Here is a 5,511-nt window from a genome sequence, read left to right on the forward strand (position 1 = left end):
ATTGTAGTTGTTGATCCAACCTTCTCTTTCATTGCCCACCAATTCCTTGCTTGTCCTTTGCTTGCTTTCTCCAAATCCAAGTGAATGTTATAAGCGTGCTAGAGTGTAAGAGAGCAAAGCTAAGGATGACAACAAGTTGAACCAAAAGATGTGAACTGATTCTTTGATGCCTTTTTATCATTGATGTCTTCTTTTTCTTCATTTTCCTCTAATTTCCCTTGCATGCAAATTTGTGTCTCTTCACCTTCCTTTTCTCGTATTTTCCTTTATTTTCATAATTAAATGCCATTTATTGCCTCTTTGCCTTTGCTAATTTCCATAGCCATTAATTAAACCACAAGTAATGCCCACTATAATGGTTACTCCTCCATTCAGCTTGGAATGTGTGTCCCATGACCTTGGTCTTATTTTTTATTTACGTGGAAAATCAAAGAGGGGAGATTACAAATCTCTCCCCTTTGTGGGAACACCGTCCTCAGTGTTCAATGACACTTATGACAAGCAAAACATATTGTCCATGGAGCTTTAGAAGCGTATCTCGATGCAATATTTACAATGACAAACTGTTGAAAACATGACAAACATACTGCATATGGAGCTTTATAAACCCAACTCGAAGCAATATTTACATTGACAACATAAATACTTATGCACAATTTCTTCAACCAACAAATAATCATATTGTCTATGGAGATTTATAAACACAACTCAATACAATATTTACAATAATATACACATACCTACATATGCACATTTTCTTTAACCAACAAATAAAAGGATATGATGCATGCATCAACAACAAGGGAATATAGAGGCTCATGCCTCCACCCTCAAAGTAATACCAAGTTTCACCTCCTTCCCAGGAATTCCATGATCCGCTACCAAAATAAAGTCTGTATCCAATGTCCAATGCTACAATCCTATTAGTGAACAATTACAAGCTCATTGTTCCAAGGCACACTCCCAATGTGCTTCTAATTCCATCTAGTAATGTTAATGACCAAAAAAAATTATTCCCCAACCTTCCCTTCTCAGATTCCCAATCCCTTGGGAAATCCGGTCACCCCCTTTCGTGCAATCACTCACCTTCCAAATTCCATGGAATCCCCTTCTTTGTTACATAGTCCCTCGAGCGATCCATCCATTGGCAAGGTTTCCTCACATCAGAAGGTCCAAAAATGAAGGCATATCCCTTCCTCAAAACCATCATATCGGTCATAGCATGCTCATGTAAATCAATGGACATGATTGAGTACCAGTGTCCCACAATGGTCGTGTTCCTGAATGCTTTACCAACATAGTGTTGCATGTTCCAATTCTTTTTTATGTTGTTGCTAACACTCTTGTAGTTAGTTCCAACCACCCAAACCAAGCATGTCCATGCTTGCATGTACTAAGCACATAATTTCCATTACAATCAAAAGGCATTGAAATAAATTCAAATCATATGTCATTGGTAGCTCATCAATAAGGTACACTTACAATTCTGTTTAAATCTTGTCATACAAGTTAAATTAGCTCCTTGATCAAATCATCATACATAAACATATCACATCTAGTTATTTCAAAACTCAACCATCATAAATCAAAATCTTAGACTATGTGCATAATTAAAACTCAAATAAAATATTGATACTTATATTCAAGTTGTTCTTTTCTTATGTGTTTGTTCTTTGTCTTTTCCGTACAAACATTGAATCGGTTTCCAAACCCAACAAGCACCCAGTGCCTTCTCTTCTCTTTGACCACGTACACACACTGGATCAGTTGCCAAACCCGGTAAGCACCCAGTGCCTTCTCTTCCATATGAAATATCAACAACAAGGGCATCCAGAGACTATATTGCCTCTGCCCTCAATATCGGCAACTCAAGGTTGGTCTCATCCCAAGCTGTCCATGGCTCCCGAGACTACTATCTCAACCCACAACCTCCAGGGAACCTAAGTTGTTACAGAACTCCAACCCAAAACCTCCAGGGAACCCAAGTTGTTACAGGGCTTCAACCCACAGCGTCCAAGGATCCTGAGAACAATCCCTTCACACACACACACACACACATAGTTTACAACACAATACATACACCTACACACAATGTACAACACAACACATACACCTAAACAAGGTGTACAACACAACATGTACACATGTCACAGTACAATGACTACACAATACACATGACACAGTACCAGATGTACACAAAAAAACATGTACGACATGTACACAACACAACATGTACACAATAACAATACTGCACACCCATAGGCCATACTATCTCTACTAGGCAACCCTGCCTCTAGAGTCTTTCCCACACCATATTGCATGCATCCACAACCCAAGTCCTAGGTATGTGGCTCTTTCCACTATCCATGCTTGTCCCAGCATGTCGCAAATCACAATGCTTTCATTCCATTGATGTATCCTTCAACATTGCCTATCCATAACATAAACATAGTCATAGTTATAAACACATAATATCAAAATCATATCCACATGATACTAACCTCATAGATCTTCCAGGGTTACTCTACCCACTTGATTCCTCATAAACCAAGAACCTTTTCATGCCATTTACGTACATAAGCAATCATTCTTCCACGAATGATCCCTGACGACCCTATCAGACAATGGAATATATGTGTGTGTGTGTGTGTGTGTGTGTGTGTGTGTGTGTGTGTGTGTGTGTGTATGTATGTGTATGTATATGTAAATATGTATATGTATATATCTATACATATATACATATGTATACATATTTAATATATATATATACACATGCATTAGCATAATCATGATCACAACACAATTACCAGTGTTCATAAGGTCAAGGTTAAGAAGACTTACTTTATCCATGCACAACATTGAGAACAACAGTTCCCAACATAGCCAAGGAATCTGATGCCTCAAATCCATTTATTTTACCTTTCCTATTACCTTTCTCATGATTATCCTGCCACTGTCCATTTACCCCAATGCATCCAACCAACCCAACTAATTGTCATATTCTTGCCTTCAACTATCTTTTATTCACACATTACGCTTCATTCGAGTCTTATATTACCTGTTGGGTTTCATTCATCTCTCCCTGAGCTCCATTAAATTTCCTCTTTCCCCAACCAATTCCCAAGACCCTCAAAATGTAAAAGGTAAGAACAAGAAGGAAAGATAAAGAAAACAAGGAAAACCAAATAACAATACAACACCACAACCAAAGTGGCATGGCCATGCACCAGACACAATAAAAAATGCAAATCAAGCACAAACAAATTACAAAACACCGAAAGCACAAAACTTCAACAAACACTATGACTCAATCCCCATGATTCCCAGTGCTTTCAAGCGAAATCTCAACCTGAGCCTTCTTTAAGATCTATGGAAATCTATTTTCCCATGTAATTCCCTGCATCATACATACATAAACACATAATTTTTAGTGCATAAGTAAATATAACAGTATACTAGTTACCTTTCCTCGATGTACCTAGCATGTTTCCCTGTAACTGAACACCTGCACATACCATCTCTCAAGGGACTCCAATTCCCTTAACGAATCTAGCCATAATTGAAAATCAATTGTTATGCTTACATATGATCAATCGTCTACAATGTAGCTTCCTCAGCGCAGAGTGCTTCCATGCACTTTAACTTTCTCTATTACTTGATTCCATAGCATGAGCTTATTTTGCTGCAAAATGCATTGAGGCTTTGCCTGGAACTCTCCCCCTAGTTCCACTTCCACCACAATGATGGATACCTAGTGATCTGCCTACCTATTATCCAATGCTGCATAGACCCAGGGAATGCTCTGACCTACATCCCCAATTGTTCATGCCTCCTGTGCATTGTAAGATCTCATACCTACCACACATCCACTGCGCCACCCTGATAAAAGGGGCAATCCTTCCCACAATGATATCCACCATAGGTTCAACATCACAATGGTTCTCTGCCATTGTCTTTACTCTACTGCTCCACATTCTAAGACCCATGTCCTCTCTTAGCTACATTAAACTTCTTATATGGATCCACATTTTCCTTATCACCTGCATCTAAGGTCTTCTCATTTCTTAGTCCATTTTCCTTTAGTCTTTTCATTACCTTCTAGTGACACTTAAACTCAAGCTTGCACTTTGACTGCTCATAACAATGCTTCAGCTTTCCAATGGCTTCCTCCAATGACTGAGGCTCATCAAACTTGATCTAATCTTTGAATGATAATGGCGGTCGACTAATGAACCTTTGGACCTTTGCCTTATCATCCTGAGCTCTTAGCCTTTCCATCATGATATTTCCTAAACAGGTACTTCCTCCTAAAGAGTCTTTCAAACTCATCTCATGTAGTCATGCTTCTGCATCTTTTGACTTAGTCAACTCATCATCAAAAGTAGGAGGCTTGGCTTTCTTGAACTCTTTTGTAAACTACCCCCCTCTCACTCCTACTATAAGGATGATGGCAATAATAATGATGATATCTCTCAAAACCAGAGCTGGAATAAAATCCATGAGTGTTAGCCCATTTGTCAGGTGTATCCAAAGATATGCCACCTCTGAATGTGTCATCCCTTTCCAACCTATCTCCTCTATGAAACCTACTGCCATATGCCCCATTTGTATTTTCTTCATGTCCTTGAATAATCCCCAATTATCCCGACTTCTGCAAATCTGAAAGGCTCTGAAGAATGATTGCATTAACCTCTGCTTGCTTTTCTTAAGCTCTTGCCAGTCTTTCCTATACTTCAATCAACCTATTATTATCTGCCTTGCAAATTCTGATATCCACCCTTAGACTAAGCATATTTGCTAAATTAGGAGAGTACTCTTCTCCTTGCTGTCGTACTAAAATTTCCCATTCCATAGAATTCACATCAAGCCTGTAAGGGGAGTCATGTGAACTGTAGTCCACCATTATGTCTTCATTTTTTATCTTCTATCTCCTGCAAGCATGTCATGTTAAAAAAACCAAATAGAGAAATAATCAAAATCTTACCTCAGTATATTTCAGGCAAGGCTATCTCGTTTGCACAATCAATCCAAATTAGCATGATATAGATACATAATGACATCAACATATCAACATCATGCATGATAACACAAAACTGCAATAATGACCACATGCATAATAATCATAACCATCACAATGCATGCATAGTAGACACATATACAATTAATAGGCATGTGTAACAATGTGCATTTATCCCATCCAGTCCAAAGTGTTTGAATCTGGAATCTTTGATACTGCCCTGTAACGCCCCCTCCTACATTTACTCGCTTTTACAATCTCTCTGGGGTAAACATGAGTTCAGTGTCACTATGATATGACTCAACCTCCAAGTTCCAATTATGAAAGTCGGGCCTACAAACTGAAACACATACTAACATCCCTCAGCGACTACAAACCACTAAGGAGCCTGACAACCACCCCAGGTGGTCAATCCTTGAGTTGGAACTCATTTTCTCTATCTCAACTCCACGACCACACCCATAACACACCCTCCATGAGGTTAGGAGGCTATA

Source organism: Pinus tabuliformis, chromosome 6 (assembly GCF_031772625.1).
Source record: "Pinus tabuliformis cultivar Carrire ecotype Pingquan chromosome 6, CPIR1, whole genome shotgun sequence".
Lineage (NCBI taxonomy): Eukaryota > Viridiplantae > Streptophyta > Pinopsida > Pinales > Pinaceae > Pinus > Pinus tabuliformis.